This window comes from Elephas maximus, chromosome 17, assembly GCF_024166365.1.
Source record: "Elephas maximus indicus isolate mEleMax1 chromosome 17, mEleMax1 primary haplotype, whole genome shotgun sequence".
NCBI lineage: Eukaryota > Metazoa > Chordata > Mammalia > Proboscidea > Elephantidae > Elephas > Elephas maximus.
In genome coordinates, this window is record NC_064835.1 from 42,642,614 (window position 1) to 42,659,828 (window position 17,215).

General features: G+C 45.0%; 1 long non-coding RNA gene across 2 annotated transcripts; it reads right to left on the reverse strand.

Annotated features, from left to right (window-relative positions):
* Nucleotides 1-1,882: 1,882 nt before the first annotated feature.
* On the reverse strand, nt 1,883-16,978 carry LOC126060924 (uncharacterized). Of its 2 annotated transcripts, none has more exons than XR_007513684.1 (3): nt 16,668-16,978; nt 13,242-13,395; nt 1,883-2,705 (listed from the first exon to the last, which is right to left on the reverse strand). It is a non-coding gene; the product is annotated as an uncharacterized LOC126060924 (long non-coding RNA). The 2 variants fall into 2 exon arrangements; XR_007513685.1 differs by having other exon boundaries at nt 1,883-2,621; nt 16,668-16,977.
* Nucleotides 16,979-17,215: the final 237 nt, after the last annotated feature.

Here is a 17,215-nt window from a genome sequence, read left to right on the forward strand (position 1 = left end):
ATGGTACAACCACTTTGGAAATCGATTAGGTGATTTCTTAAAAAGCTAGAAATAGAACTACCATAGGATCCAGCAATCCCACTCCTTGGAATATATCCTAGAGAAATAAGAGCCTTTACACGAACAGATATATGCACACCCATGTTCATTGCAGCACTGTTTACAATAGCAAAAACTTGGAAGCAACCAAGGTGCCCATCAACAGATGAATGGATAAATAAATTATGGTATAGTCACACAATGGAATACTACGCATCAATAAAGAACAGTGAAGAATCTGTGAAACATTTCATAATGTGGAGGAACCTGGAAGGTATTATGCTGAGTGAAATTAGTCAGCTGCAAAAGGACAAATATTGTATAAGACCACTATTATAAGAACTTGAGAAATAGTTTAAACTGAGAAGAAAACATTCTTTTGTGGTTACGAGAGGGGAGGGAGGGAAGGAAGGTGGGAGAGGGTATTCACTAATTAGATAGTAGATAAGAACTACTTTAGGTGAAGGGAAAGACAACATGCAATACAGGGGAGGTCAGCACAACTGGACTAAGCCAAAAGCAAAGAAGTTTCCTGAATAAACTGAATGCTTCGAAGGCCAGTGTAGCAGGGGCAGGGGTTTTGGAGACCATGGTTTCAGAGGACATCTAAGTCAATTGGCATAATAAAATCTATTAAGAAAACATTCTGCATCCCACTTTGAAGAGTGGCGTCTGGGGTCTTAAACACTAGCAAGCAGCCATCTAAGATGCATCAATTGGTCTCAACCCACATGGGTCAAAGGAGAATGAAGAACACCAAGGCCACAATGTAATTACCAGCCCAAGAGACAGAAAGGGCCACATGAACCATAGACTACATCAGCCTGAGACCAGAAGAACTAGATGGTGCCCAACTACAACTGATGGCTGCCCTGACAGGGAACACAACAGAGAACCCCTGAGGGAGGAGGGCAGCAGTGGGATGCAGACCCTAAATTCTCATAAAATGACCAGACTTAATGGTCTGACTGAGACTAGAAGAACACTGGAGGTCACGGCCCCCGGGCCTTCTGTTGGCCCAGGACAGGAACCATTCCCAAAGCCAACTCTTCAGACAAGGATTGGACTGGAAAATGGGTTGGAGAGGGATGCTGGTGAGGAGTGAGCTTCTTGGATTAGGTGGATACATGAGACTATGTTGGAGGGTAGAAGGGGTTAGAAGCTGGCGAAATGCACACGAAAAGAGAGAGTGGAGGGAGAGAGCAGGCTGTCTTATTAGGGGGAGAGTAATTGGGAGTATGTAGCAAGGTGTATGTAAGTTTTTGTGTGAGAGACTGACGATTTGTAAACTTTCACTTAAAGCACAATAAAAATTATATAAAAAAGAAAATTTCTACATTTTTTCTAACAGCACTGTAAATAAATTCAGACATTAAAACAACAAAAATACCCCCTCTGAATGCCTGATGTTCAGACTTCAGCTCCCCCACTCAGCGCCTGCCATTTAACTTGTGTCTCCTCATATGTAAAATGGGAGTGGTCATTCTTTCTTTATTGGTTTTTGGGCAATGTTTTCCAAGGGTGTGGCACACTTCCTGACTTTTTAGAGATGCTCAGAAAAGATGGTGGCTATTGTTGCTGCTGTGATGTTTATTAGACTCTGACTGCAGGGCCCCTTGAGGGCTGGATGATGAGGAGAGATGGTGGGGGAAGGAAGCCCAGCTTCATCATGTGCTTTGGGGGAGCTGTGGAGAGTCAGGCAGATGGAGCACCCAGGTACACTGGTGACCCTCAGGGTGGCAGGGAGTGGTTCTGGGAAGCATGGCTTTCCTTTTTGTTATGCTGCAGGCTTTGCATGATCCTCATTTATTATGGACCAGAGCCTGTGCTGCTGGGAGCTCATTCCAGGTCAAATGCTTAGGAGGTCTGGGTAGACCCTAGGCCAAAGACCTGACATTCCCAGGCCATTACCAGCACTCCTAAAATTTGGGTGTTCTTACCTCCAACCAACCTTCCTCCATGATTAGCAAATTGCTTCCAATTCTTTGAAAGGAGGATGAAGGTTACAAAGCACTCCAGAACTTTTGCATGGCAACAATATTATAAATAGTCCTTGGAGTTCCTGAATCAGCCACTAACAGTATAGTTATACATCTATAATGAAATGCACCAGATATAATATTGTTATTGTATTAACAATTAACTGAATCACCTGAAAGTGGAATATACTAGTTTTGGATTTACCTTCAAAGGAATAGAATTGGTTAGAGGAGGCAGAAGAGGTAGACTTTTGTGGGGACTCTGAACAAGGATCTGGGCATGTTCAAGGAATTTTGAGGTTGGTGGCTGTCTTAATCATCTAGTGCTGCTATGACAGAAATACCACAAGTGGATGTCTTTAACGAAGAGAAGTTTATTCTCTCACAGTCCAGTAGGCTAGAAGTCCAAATTCAGGATGTTGGCTCCAGGGGAAAGCTTTCTCTCTGACAGCTTTGAATGAAGTTCCTTGTCATCAGTCTTCCCTTGGTCTGGGAGCATCTCAGCGCAGGAACCTCAGGTCCTTAGGATGCCTCTGCTCCCGGCGCTGATTTCTTGGTGACATGAGGTCCCCAGGTCTCTCTGCTTGTTTCTCTCTTTTATATCTCAAAAGAGATTGGTTTAAGACACTACTTAATCTTGTAGACCTCATCAGTATAATTGCTGTTAATCCATCTTATTACACCATACTGTTAGGAATTACAACATATAGGGAAATCATATCAGAAGATAAAATAATAGACAATCATACAATCATAGAAGGGAATCATGACCCAGCCAAGTTGGCAGATATTTTTGGGAGGGGGCACAGTTCAATACATGACAGTGGCACTGTTTCTTCATGACATCCAATTCCACTTTCCTTCTCATTGATTCAGACAGATCACTTGAGCACTGCTCGTACATTTATAAGCCATGATGAAGGTCGATTTTTGGCTCACAAATAGAACAATTAGAGAGAGAAGGGATAAGAGAGGAAGGCAAGACGGGTGGGGGGAAGCAGAAGAGAAAGGAAGGAGGAACACACAATCAGGTTTCTTCCAGGATACTAAGTGATTGCTGATCGAATAAATGGCCTGGGGTTTTCTACCACACTGGATTCTGAAGGAGAGAGGCAAAGAGGGAAGAAGGACAACATGTTCACTGGGAGAAAAGGGAGAAGGAAGCAGTGGAGAAGAAACATAGGGTCAGAGAGGTGTCTGTATCTGACATTAAAAAAAAGATGCTGTTATTTCAGGACACCCTGGCTGGGTAGACCAGTTGTTGGTGGTAGGCAGGTGGCCAAAACCCACAAACCAAACCCAGTGCCGTGGAGTTGATTCCGGCTCATAGTATAGGACAGAGTAGAACTGCCCCATACAGTTTCCAAGGAGCACCTGGCAGATTTGAACTGCTAACCCTTTGGTTAGCAGCCATAGCACTAAACCACTACGCCACCAGGGTTTCCAGGCAGGTGGCAGAAGGTATGAAATACTTGTAAGGTCAGGTGTTTACAATTTGAGATTATGTGTTTCCTGAAGTTAAGGGTCGTGCATGGGGAGGGCATAATGGTGGTGGGAGTAAACTTTTAAACATTTTTTTTATTATTGTTGTTGTTATTTCTAGGTGAGTGTCAGTAATCCATTTTATATCAACTAATTGATTTATTTTTTTAATTGATCTATTTTATTCCTTCACCCATACATATTAATTGTGCTATCACTATGTTCTAGTTTTCTGGGATACAGTAATGAGTACAGACACAGTCTCTCTTCTCAGGAGCATATGGTCCAGTGGAGAAGATAAACATCAATGAAATAGTCACACAAATACATGTATACCAGCATCAACGATAAATGCGATGAAATGGAATCTAGAAAGGAAGGATTCAATCTGGCCTTTTCCAGACTGAGGCTTCTCTAAAGAAAAGATGTCTGAACTGAGATCTAAAGGAAGAAGGGAGTCAAGTGGGTTGAAGAGTTCGAAAAACAAGTCAGGCAGAGCAGGCAGCAGAGCAAAGGCCATGTGGTGGGAGAGAGCCTGGCAAGGGTGGAGCTCCCCAAGAAGGCCTGTTGGATTGAGTGGGAGTCATATGGGAGAAGGTGTTGGGAGTCGAGCCCCTTTCTGGAGTTACAGATGAAGGTGAGACTCAGAGAGTTTAAGTGGTTTGAGCAGCATCACACAGTTCAAAAGAACCAGAGTTGGGATTCAGTCCTCACAGTTTGGAAGCCCCTGTGGACCCTAGTTAATATCTTTCACGTATGGTCATTGTTGTTGACTGCCATTAGTCAGCCCCAGACTCATGGCGATGTCATGCACAATGGCACAAAATGCTGCCCAGTCCAGTGCCATCTCCATGATTGGTTGCACATAGGACTATTATGATTCATAGGGTTTTCACCGGCTGATGTTCAGAAGTAGACTACTAGGTTTTTCTTCCCAGTCTGTCCTAGTCTGGAAGCTCTATTGAAACCGGTTCAGCTTCATAGCAACACGCAAGCCTCCACTGACAGAGAGGTGGTGCCAGGGCCAGACTGAGCAGTAAGCAAGTTATGCACGGACTAAATTGTGTTTACTTACTAATTGGTAGTGATCAGTTTTGCATGGGTTTCACTGCATCTTTGACATGGTGAAAAACAGGTGAAATTGTGCACTACAGATTAGTAAGTAAGCTCAAGTAAACCCGTGCATACCTTGATTATCGGGTAATTGCCCTTGGGTGGTGGCTGCACATGAGGTATATTGGCCAGGAATCAAAACCAGGCCTCCTTCATAGAACGGAAGAATTCTAAAACTGAACCACCAATGCCCTCACTTTTTCATGTATCATGTAGGTATTTATTTGTTCAGTGCAAGTATTTGGGAAGACCATCGTATTATTCCTCATTAAAACATTAACAATATTATGTATAGCAAATCAAGCATCTATGGTAATCTTCCACTAATATGAGCATTAATTAAACATGTACATAACCAGTTCCTTGTTTAACTTCCTAATATATGTTTCCAGACTATTTCTGGTCTGTGGTAAAATAGCAAGAATAACTACTGCTGTATTAAGTTGTGAAAAACATCTACAGTAGCACGGGCAGATGACCACAGCGCAAGTGTCTGCAATGCTTTGTAGAGTTGTACTGATGCAAGTCCTTATCACTTTACATGATAGATGTATTCTAAAAAACTCATCTCTAAACTGAATTTGTGCAACTCAGAACCTACAGGTAACCTGAAGAATCCCTCCTTCCAGAAACAAGTTTGATGCATTTACACACTCATGTTGCGAAATCAAAAAACCCTGGTGCCATAGTGGTTAAGAGCTACAGCTGCTAATCAAAAGGTCAGCAGTTCAAATCCACCAGGGGCTCCTTGGAAACCCTATGGGGCAGTTCTACTGTGTCTTATACTGTTGCTATGAGTCAGACTCGACTCAATGGCAAAGTTTGGTTTTTTAGTTTTTGGTTGCCAAGCCGTTTATTAACTCACATTTGAAGGTTGATTTTTGAATATCATAACAACAGTTTTGCTGTCTTCACGTGAAAAGATGGTAGGTCTATAGATTGTAGGTCCTACATGTATACTTTTTCTTTTTTTAAGCCTGGTAGTTACCATACATGTCTATATCTAATGTCATATATAAATGTAATGATGCTGGCTTTCTGTACTAAGCTGGGAGGCTCCTGGGCAGAGATGACACTGGATGATGGAAGCTGGATGGCTGACTTTCAGATTCTCCTTCTGTCCTGCCATGTGCATCTTCAACTACATACAACATCGATAAAGAACTATCTTCCACCAGTCAGACATGCCTTGTGCTACACATTTTTTTTTGAACTGCCTTCTCTCACCTGCACTGTTCCACACTCTTTACCACCATGCCCTCCAAACTCATTGTCTGTCTACTTAAGCTGTTTGTGTGGGCTCTTCAGCTTGCCATGCAAACTAATCTCACAGCTTTCAACCTCTGCTTTTCTGTTGTTGACATTTTGTCTCTCCTCTTGTACAAGGTAAGGTCACTGATAATTTATATAGTAACTATCTTATTTCTCCTTGAGGGAAGCCAGAGTGAATCTGGTTTAGGGTGCTGAATAGGGTAGACGTTTAGATGTTGAAGAAAGAGCTTTGGAAGCAAGCAGACCAGGGTTTGAATCCTGACTCCACCAATTACCAGGGAATGACGTTGGGTAAGTTATTTAAACTCTGAGCCTCACTGTCCTTAACTATAAAATGGTGAGAAAAATTCCTACCTCATAGAGATGTTGTTAAGATTTAATAATAAAAAGCACATAAATCATCTGGCACAATCCTTGGCACATATTTTGTTGTTAGCGGCCATTGAGTTTACTCCAACTCATAGCAACTTTATGTACAATGGAATGAAATGTTAACCAGTCCTGCATCATCCTCATAATCACCAGCATGTTCTAGTCCATTGTTGTGGCTATTGTGCCAGCCCACCTCACTGAAAGCCTCCCTCATCCTCATTGGCCCTCTACTTCACCAAACATGATGTTCTCCTCTAGTGATTGATCCATCCTGATGACGTGTCCAAAGCAAGTGTGATGGACAATGTTCTGTTGTGATCTCTAAGGTTTTCACTGACTAATTTTCAGAAGTAGATCACCAGACCTTTCTTCGTAATCTGTCTTAGTCTGGAAGCTCCACTGAAACTTGTTCGTCATGGGTGAACCTGCTGATATTTGAAATACCAATGGCATAGTTTCCAGTATCATAGCAACATGCAAACCTCCACAGTACGACCAACTGATAGATGGTAGGTAACACTTAGAGCTATTATTTTGTTATGGACAGGGTGGTACACAATAGGAAAATCCTGAGGCTGACAGCAGGATGAGCACAAGAGATGAACAGAATTCTGTTAAGTTAAAGGGGCAAATGGAGAGTTGGGAAAGAGAGATGATCCCCAAATTTATTAAGTGGGACAGATACTGAGCAGATTAAGGTGCTAGAGGAAGGGTGGGAAGCATATGTCTCAGATGAGGTTGAGAGGCAGGGCCTAGCCTCTGTTCACCGACCACAAGGTATCTTGGCCCCAGTGGGGATGGCTGTGGTCTTTTAAGAACCCAGGAATAGGGAGACAGGAATATCCTTCTGTGATTAAGCAAGTCCTCTAGACTTCTCTTCTACTACCAAGCTCTACCCCTGGAAACCCTCTCCCCCTATTCTGATTGGCCGATGTCTTCCCACCCTGAGATTGTTTCATATGTCACTCAGTTTCTATATTTTGAGTTCTTACTTCAGCCAAAATAAGTTTGAGTCTATGTCACTTTGGCTAATATGACTCTGGTGGTTACTAGGCAGCTATTTTAATTTCTAAGGCTGAACTTAACACTTGGCTCATCAGTAGCGTTGATCTCAGCATGTACCAAGTTTCATGCTATAAAATTGTGATGGTTTTATTGACCAATTAACATAGGTTAATGATGATTGTTTTTATGAAAGTTGGCAGGTCACCCTCTGGACAGCAGGTTGAGCAATGTCATCTCGGTCTTAATCATAGATCATAAAATGTTAGAGCTGGAAGGGAGGTCAGAAGTCATGTAGTCCAACCCTCTCATTTAAAAGAGGGGGAAACTGTGGTCCAGAGATGTTAAATTCTGGATAAAAATGACCACAGGATAGAGAGAGGTGTGGAAGCACCAAGAAAGGCAGGCATTTCTGCAAAATGATTCAACAAAGAGGCTCCAATTTCATTCTTAGGAGTCCTTGGGTGGTGCAAAGGCCTAAGGTGTTTGTCTTTTATCTGACAGGTTGGAGGTTCAAGCCTACCCAGAGGCTCTTTGGAAGAAAGGCCTGGCTATCTGTTTCTAAAAAATCAGCCATTGAAAACCCAATGGAGCACAGTTATACTCTGAAACACATGGGGTCACATGTTGACTCAACAACCACTGGTAAAATATTTTTTTATAACCATGAAACTTGGTCTTCCAAATGCTACGTGCAAAGATGATGCTGTAATCAGGTTTGTAAGAATATATAAGGAACTGGATATTTTAAAGGCTAAATGACCTGTAAGATTTCTATTAACCCTGATGTTCTAGGGCATTATTTTGTATTAACAGGACAATAACTTACATAAAAAAAAAAAAAAAAAGCCAAATCGGTTGCCATTAAGTCAGTTCTGACCCACAGCGGCCCTATAGGACAGTGGAGAACTGCCCCATAAGGTTTCCAAGGAGCAGCTGGCAATTTGAACTGCCAACTTTTTGGTTAGCAGCTGAGTTCTTAACCACTACACCACCAGGGCTCCAATCTAAATATGGTAGTTTACATATTCCAGACTAATACAGACTAGGAAGAAGGACCTGTCAGTCTGTGTCTGAAAAATTAAAACCAGTGAAAACCTTATAAATAGGAGAAGAACATTGTCTGATACAGTGCCAGAAGATGAGGTCCTCAGGTGGAAGGCAATCAAAATACGACTGGCGGAAGAATTGCTTCTTCAAAGCACAGACCTTAATGATGTGGACGGAGTCGAGCTGGGGTGGTACGACTCAAAATGGGAATAAACAGCTTCAAGCATCCATTAATAATCAGAGCGGGGAATGTAGGAAGTAAGAATCTAGGAGAATTGGAAATCATCAGAAACGAAATGGAATGCATAAACATTGCTATCCTGGGCATTAGTGAGCTTAAATGGACTGATATTGGCCATTTTGAATCAGACAATCATAGTCTACTATGCCAGGAATGACAAATTGTAGAGGAATGACTTTGTATTCATTGTCAAAAAGAACGTTTCAAGATCTATCCTTAAGTCCAATGCTGTCAGTGATAGGATAATATCCATACGTCTACATGGATGACCAGTTAACACGACTATTATTGAAATTTATGAACCAAACACTAAGGCCAAAGATGAAGAAATCGAATATTTTCACCAATTTCTGCAGTCTGAAATTGATCAAACATGCAGTCAAGATGCGTTAATAATTACTGGTGATCAGAATGTGAAAGTTGGAAACAAAGAAGAAGGAACAGTAGTTGGAAAATATAGCCTTGGTGATAGAAATGATACCTGAAATCTCATGATAGAATTGTGAAACACCAATGACTTTTTCACTGCAAATAATTTTTTAAACAACATAAACAGCAACTATACCTGTGGACCTCATCAGATGGGATACACAAGAATCAAATTGACTACATCTGTAGAAAGAGACAACGGAAAAGCTCAATAGCATCAGTCAGACCAAGGCCAGGGGCTGACTGTGGAACAGACCATCAACTGCTCATATGCAAGCTCAAGTTGAAGCTGAAGAAAATTAGAACAAGTACATGAGAGCCAAAGTACAACCTTGAGTATACCCCACCTGAATTTGGAGACCATCTCAAGAATAGATTTGACACATTGGTCACTAATGATCGAAGACCAGATGAGTTGTGGAATGACATCAAGCATATCATACATGAAGAAAGCAAAACATCATTAATAAGATAGGAAAGAAAGAAAAGACCAAAAAGTATGTCAGAAGAGACCCTGAAGCTTGCTCTTGAACCTAGAATAGCTAAATGGAAAGGAAGAAATGATGAAGTGAAAAAGCTGAACAGGAGATTTCAAAGGGCAGCTTGAGAAGACGAAGTAAAATATTATAATGAAATGTACAAAAACCTAGAGTTAGAAAACCAAAAAGGAAGAACACACTCTGCATTTCTAAAGGAAGAAGAATTGATGCCTTTGAATCATGGTATTGGTGAAGAATATTGAATGCCAGAAGAATGAACAAATCTGTCTTGGAAGGAGTACAGCCAGAATGCTCCTTAGAAACAAGGATAGAGAGGCTTTGTCTCACATACTTTGGACGTATTATCAGAAGCAACCAGTCCCTGGAGAAGTACATCATGCCTGGTAAAGCAGAGGGTTAGCAAAAAAGAGGAAGACCCTCAAAGAGATGAATTGACCCAATGGCTGCCACAATGGGTCAAGCATAATAACAACGATTGTGAGGATGGCTCAGGATGCAGCAGTGTTTTTTTCTGTTGTACGTGGGGTTGCTGTGAGTCAGAACCAACTCTGGAGCACCTATCAACAACAACAGTTTGCATATTTCTTTTAATTCTTTCTCCTGGAAAGAAGCTTCTTAAAGACAGGGGTGGTGTTACTCATATTTGTTTTTACTGTAGCATTGCTTATAGTATGTGCTCAGTAAAAGATTTGCTGAATGAATGGGTAGATGATGATCTTTTGAAAGTGTGTGATGAATAATCAGATGTGACGGTTGATTTTATGTGTCCACTTGGCTAGGCTATGGTTTCCAGTGGTTTGGCCAAATACTACACTAATTGCTCTTCCACAACGTAGTCTAATATAATCTAACATAATGTAATATAATCATTACCCATAATGTAATCTAATGTAATGTGATCAATCAGTCCATTGAAAAGGGAGCTTCCTTATGGTATGTTCTGCCTTCAGACTATTAATACATGATTTTGGCACAACTCTGTCCACTCTGCACTGTCACCTGATCTATGGATCTTGGGACTCAAGCCTACAGAAGTCTCCAGCCTGCAGCCTGACCTATGGATTTTGGACTTGCCAGCCTCCACAATCGTGTGAGCCAAGTCCTTGATGTAAGTCAATATCTTTTATGTATATGTCACTGGTTCTGTTTCTCTAGAGAACTCTGACTAAGCCACCAGGTTCTTGACACAGAGTAACTTTTAGAGCAATGTAGCTTCTCATTGACAACACTTAAGGGAGGACTGGAAACATGTGGCCTGGGAGAAGAATTAGTTTTGAAGTGAAATAATGACAGCTGAAGTCTAAGGTTTTTTTTTTCTGAACAGATCTTTCCAAATCCATTGAAACTTCTTACTCAAGAAGGGAAGATGTAAAGACTGAAGATGGGACTTGGGACCACCTTGACTGGGAAGGCTTATTTTACAGATGAGGGTAAAGTGAGGCAAATGAATGACCCAAAGCCATGCTGCCTGTTAACTGTAGCCCTGACCCTGGGATCTGAGCCTCCTGGCTCAGCTTGCTGCTCTTTCCTGGGCCCTGATACTTCTGCATTCTGCAGCAAATCCCCACCCTACCAGGGTTTTAGGGTCCTCTGAGACACAGGTATGGGAATCTGAGGCACCTTACATCTCAGAAAAAGGGAGAAAAATGTGGGAATAAATTTCCATCTGATTCACACTTCAATGGATTCCATTTTTACTTTCCCCCAGGAGAGGCTCAAAGCCCTTGGACCTTCCAGCCAGCACCATGCTTCTGCCATCTAGTGGCTATATTCTTATCTGGAAGCTCCAATGGCACCTTGACCAGAGGACCCTGGCGGCTGGCACACCCCCTCTGCTTGGCAACCTTTGTTTCTAAAGGGAGTTGATTTGCTGATAGATTTCTTTTTATTTTACTGGATCCTGCTCAAGGTTGTTGATCTGGGCAATCTTAATCATCCAAATGAGTTTGCAACTGTTACTTCTCATCAGCCACACATATTCAGTGTTCTCCATAAAGCATTGGTTTCCTCACAGCGTGCTGAGGAGACAGGGGCTCTATCCCCAGGGTAACAATAGAAAATTAAATCTGCTCCCCAGGCCCCCTTGTTGGCGCTGGGGGGAGAAGGAGAGGAGACACCCTGGAAGAGTGTGGAGAGGAACCTCCTGCGTGGTTGAGAGTATTGTTGCTACCTAAGAAGAGTCCCCTCATCCTCCCTCCCTTCACTTTTACCCTTATGGACCATCTCTCCCTCCTTCATCCTCCCCTTCCCTTCCTCCTTTTCTTCTTCCTTCCTTTCTCTCTTCCCCTCTTCCCTCCTTTTCCCTGCATTTCCCTCTTCTCCTTTTTCCTTCAACAAACATTTATTGAGACCTTAAGAAGTACCAGGAAACCTTGGTGGCATAGTGGCTAAGAGCTATGGCTGCCAGCCAAAAGGTTGGCAGTTCAAATACACCAGGTGCTCCTTGGAAACCCTATGAGGCAGTTCTACTCTGTCCTATAGGTCGCTATGAGTAGGAATTGGCTCGACAGCAATGGGTTTGACTTTTTTGGGTAAGAAGTACCAGGCCTCAAATTAGGAGGGATGCTGTGGAAGGAAGGGATACAAAGTTGATGGAATTTAGTCTTTTTTGGGGGGTGGTGGTGGGGATTTACACAACCTAGTTGTAGAGAGAAAGCAAATTTGTGTGCAGGTATAATGACCCAAAACTCTCATACAGAGTCCACTGAGTGTCACAAGGCAGGTTCGGACAAGGCGGAGGGTTGACCGAGAAGAAAATGCTGGTGGAGGATCAGAGAAGCCATCATACAGGACACGGCTTTGAACTGATCATCAAAGGTGAGCAGAATCACTTTCTCCCTGAACTCCTCGCACTCAGAAACGGTCTTTTCTGTCTCTGACACCCACAGTGCTTTATCTCCTCTCTCTGCCAGTGTCTGTGTGGCTCTTAGTCAGCTCCGTGGTACCTTTCCCCTCCTGCTGCCTCCCACACACTGAAGGCCTTTGAGGCTTTGATTCCCTGAGCACCAGAGAACTGAAATTCTTGCCTTCCGGGCTTTAAAATGCAATCCAGACAGCGATGTGGCCTTCTATAGTCAGGAAACACAGACAAATTGGTGTACATTTAAAAAACTGTCTTTAAAATGTTAGCCACATATATCAACAGAGAGAGAAGTACAATTTTTGAAAGGGAGATAAAAATATCTCATGCATGTAGAGTCTTAGAGAAGAAGAGTACTGTTTGGGAGGGCTTAGGAAGCAATCTTTGATCAGTCAGCCAATCTGGGAAAGCTTCCTGGAGGAAGCTGGGCTTCAGGGACTGACCATTGGGTTAGGGTGGGAAGTTTACCGGGCTCACTAGACTGAGGCTTCTTGAGGGCAAAGACTGTCTCAGGCTTTCTGTATTCCCAGCAACCAGTCTAAGGCCTGGCACAGGCACTAATGAACTATGGACAAACTGTGTGGAAGAACAACAGCTAATTGCGTGGCAGCACATACAACACGGCAAAGGAGGCTGGGAGTGAGGGAGACCACAAGGGGCTGAACAGATGGGCTGGGGTAGAGCAGGGGCTGAGGGAAGCCAGGCCTCATAGGCACCCTTGTGAAGGGCTTTGAAGTGGCTGCTCGATAGAAAGCCAGTGCTGGGCTGTGAGGCATTCAGTGTCCTGATTACGGCTTTGGCTGGGATAATACACAGGAGTCAGCCCCAGGAGTTCTGAAGCCTAGAAGTGGCCCTGACATTACTGCCCTGTGACTTTGGGCAGATCACCTCACCTCACCCACCTCGCAGAGCATGCCAGGGGAGTGGAGCACTTCTGAGTTCATCTCTTCCTCTTGCAGTCAGGTACCCCGGAAGTCCAAGGTGGCTTTTTACCTTGGCAATGAGGCCAGGACAGAGCTGGGTGGTGGAGGCTGGGAGGAGGGGCTGTGGCCGGGGCTGAAGGAGGAGAGAACAAGGGTGTGAACCAGAACACTAGGACAATGGCATTGGGACAACTGAGGAAGAAGCAAGAAACTGCATGGTTTGGTAACTAACTCATTTTTCAGGTGTGAAGATAAAAATGAAGGGAAATAAAAAGTAATTTATTGGGTGTTTAGTATGTTTCTAGAGCTAATACAGAAACCCTGGTGACGTGGTGATTAGGAGCTATGGCTGCTAACCAAAAGGCCCACAGTTCGAATCCACCAGGTGCTCCTTGGAAACTGTATGGGGCAGTTCTACTCTGTCCTACAAGGTCGCTATGAGTCAGGATCACGTTGACGGCAACAGTTTTGGTTTGGTTTTAGTGCTAATACACGTTATCTGTAAGATGGGCACTATTTTATGATTATTATCCCATTTTATAGATGGGGAGGCTGAAAGGTAAAATAATTGTTTAAGGTAACACAGTTAATAAGTGGTACAGCTGGAATCTGAAAACTATTTTTTTTTTTCTCTAGCCAGAGCTCTTATTCTATCTCTCTGAAGCTGATTTTCTCATGAGGTCTCACTTGGGTGTTTAAGTGGTGTCGTGCCACAGTCCCTCACCAAAGGGAAGGCTGGGAGGTGTCTGTGGTCCACATGGTTCAGACCATAGAATCAAGAATTGGCCAGGGAGAACAGAGATGTCAGGAGAGTCAGGATCTGCCATCAGAAGCAAAAAAAAAAAAAAAAACCCAGTGCCATCGAGTCGATTCTGACTCATAGCGACCCTATAGGACAGAGTAGAACCGCCCCATAGAGTTTTCAAGGAGCGCCTGGCGGATTTGAACTCCCGACCATTTGGTTCGCAGCTGTAGCACTTAACCACTACACCAGGTAGAGAGTAAAGGCCTTCTTATTTGTAAAGTGATTTCACAGCTTTTGCCTTAATTGATTCTCATGACAGCTGTGGGAGTTAGGCATGGATTTTTTTAAACTCCCATTTTCTAGTTGAGGAATCTGGGGCCTAGAGAGGTGAAATGAATTGCCCAGGGTAACCTAGCTGGGAAATGGTAGGAGAGAACCTAGTTCTCTTTTTACTGTGCTCTGCTCCTTGGCAGGCTTAGACATGGAATCTCTCAAGGGTGCCTGCCCTGCTCGGAGGTCAGAGGGAGGGGGAACAGAGCAGGCATGGCCGGGTTCCTACTAGCTGAGATGAGAGAATTTGTGAGGTATGTGGCCTCATCTTCAAAGTCCCAAGCAGGGCAGAGGACTAGAGGTTGAGGATCTGTCTGAGAGTGCCCAGAGCTGGCCGGACAGCACCAATGGCAAGGCCCCTCGAAGTGAATGAGCCATTCCAGGTGGAGTACCCTGTGGGGTCCCCTCCCTGAATCTGGAGGTAAGGAGAAGGCAGCGTAGGAACCCCAAGTTTGAGTCTCTGCCATCCCTAACCCATCAATGCCTTGGGCATCTGGAGGCCACAGGTCAACAAAGGCTGCACAGAGTCCTGCTGATGGGCAGGATGCTCCAGGAGACCGAGGGCTAATTTGAGGATGGACCTCTCTGGCTTCGAACTCCAGCCTTGCTACTTTCTGCCTTGGTGATGGTGTGTCTCAGTTGCCCTTTCCATAAAATGGAATAATAACTGTCACGTTATAGTCATGAGCTGTGAGTGAGTGAATTCATGTTCATGAGATTGAATTAATTTTATTCATTTAGTGAGCCCACTATGTGCCAGTGCTGTGCAAAGTGCTGGGGATGGTTCTGAGAACCAGACAGACAAGGCTCCTGTCCACATGCAGTTTACATCGGTGCCCACCTGTCTCCTCCTTCTACCCATAAAGGTCCCCAAGTTGCTCCTCTAGAGTGGCCAGCTCCAGCCTAAAAGCCAGGGAAGGGGAGAAGCAGAAACCCAAACCTTTTTCTGAGTTTATAATTCCTAAGTCGGAGGTGGGAGGGGTGGGGCTGGGGTTGGCGGGCGAAGTGGAGGGCTGGCACCCCTGTGGTCCTCCTTATCTGGCTGTCCTTGCACCAGAAGCCCAGAGAACTTGACAGTGATGACTCACTAGTGTTCAGAGTTTCCTGGGGGGAGACCAAAGGAAAAGCAGAAAGCACTGAAGTGTGCTTGTGTTGACAGCTGACAGAACAGAGTGCCTGGCTCAGGATCACAGGCTGCGGGGGTGGGGAGGCCAGGCATAGATTCTGAAGGCCCACAGAGCTGCTTGCCCGTATCCTTGCCCTGGGTCCCCAGGCCAAGTTCACTGACCACAGAAAACTCAAGGGAGGCTCCCTTAGCTAATCAACAGTCTGCATTGTGTGCTAGATGCTTTTCCATACGGGCCAGCTCATTCAGTCCTCCCAAGACCTGGGAACAAGGGTTATCATTCCCATTGTCTGGATAGGAAACTGAGACTCAGAGGAGAGAAGTGGCTTGCTTAAGGTAACACAGCTTCTTCATAAGACTTGGGATGTAGGCTCCCCCCCCAACCATAACATACACACTTTCTTTGGAGGCTGGCCAACAGAGGCCCTAGGTGACCCATCCTTACCTGCAGCCTGATCTGTCCACTGGAAGCAGACAGCAGGGACAGGGGTGGGGAGGAAAGAACAAGGAGTCAGATCACTTCTTCCCCCAAAGCTCAGGGCACAGACGGTGGTGAAGGTGGGGCTGCCCACCGTTCTTTTCCTGGTCCACATTTTACCACACATCTGGTGCCTCCTTTCTGTTACCCCACTGGACTTACTTTCTTCTCTCATTTTCCTACATCTCTCTGCTTCCTGATTCGCCCCTTGCTATCTTTTCCAGTGTTTTCCTTTCCTCTCCTCACTCAATCTTTCTCCTTCTGTCATCTCTCTTTCCCCCCTCTCCTTCTTTCTCCTGACTCCTCTTGCTCCTTCTCCCTTTCTCATCCTGCTTATTTTCTTCTCTTTGTCTTTTATCTCCTTCCCTCCTTTTCTGTTTGTTTTTCTTCCCTGGCGTGCCCCTCTCCCACCCCTCACCCCCTCCTGCTCTGTCTCCTCCATCTGTGCCTCCAGCCCTCCCTCTGTCCCCCACAGTCCCGCCCTCCCCTCTGCAGCCGCCCCCCTTCCCGCTCCGCTCTCGCTCTCGGTGATTTATTACTTGCCCTGCTGCTTCTGACAAACTATTTGTAGGAAAATGAGATTTGGTCCGCGCTGGATGGCTCCTCTGGGAGGCAGGCGTGGGGGTCGGGTGTCGGAGCCCCGTGCGCCCCCCCGCCCCTCCACCACCAGAGCCCATGGCGCTTACGGAGCTCTTTAAGATAAATGAGCAAAATTAAGAGACTCACTGGGGGAAGAAAACACTGGATGGCAGTGAACAAGAGGCGATGGTACATGGTTTCCTCCCAGAAATTCATCCACGTGCGCCCCACTGGGGCCTACCCCATCTGCCGCAGACTCCAGGGAACTCCCTCTCCCCCAGAGCAGAACTTCCAGCCCCGGTGCGCGCTTCTTTCTTCCGGGGAAGCCGCGCTGAAAAGGGTTGACACCTCTCCAGCAGGGCACCAGCAACAGATTAGGGGTGGAGGGGCAGGTCTGTTGGAGGTGGCCGGAAGGACCCGGACAGAGCAGGAAGGGAAGGGGAGTGGCGTGAACAGGTGGCTGCCACAAGAGCGGTGGGGCAGCTCCTCATGCAGAGGTGGCTAGGTGGATGTAGGCAAGCAGCCCTAGGTGCCCTCTGAGCCCAGACGCTTCAGCCATACCCTGATCCCATTGGAAGCTCAGGAGGGCCGGGATGCTTGGCGAGGTTCACGCCCAGGTCACAGGGACTCCTCAGGAACCAGAGGTAGCCATGGCGGCCATCGCAGCTGTGGAAGCCTCAGAGGCTCTTGGCAAA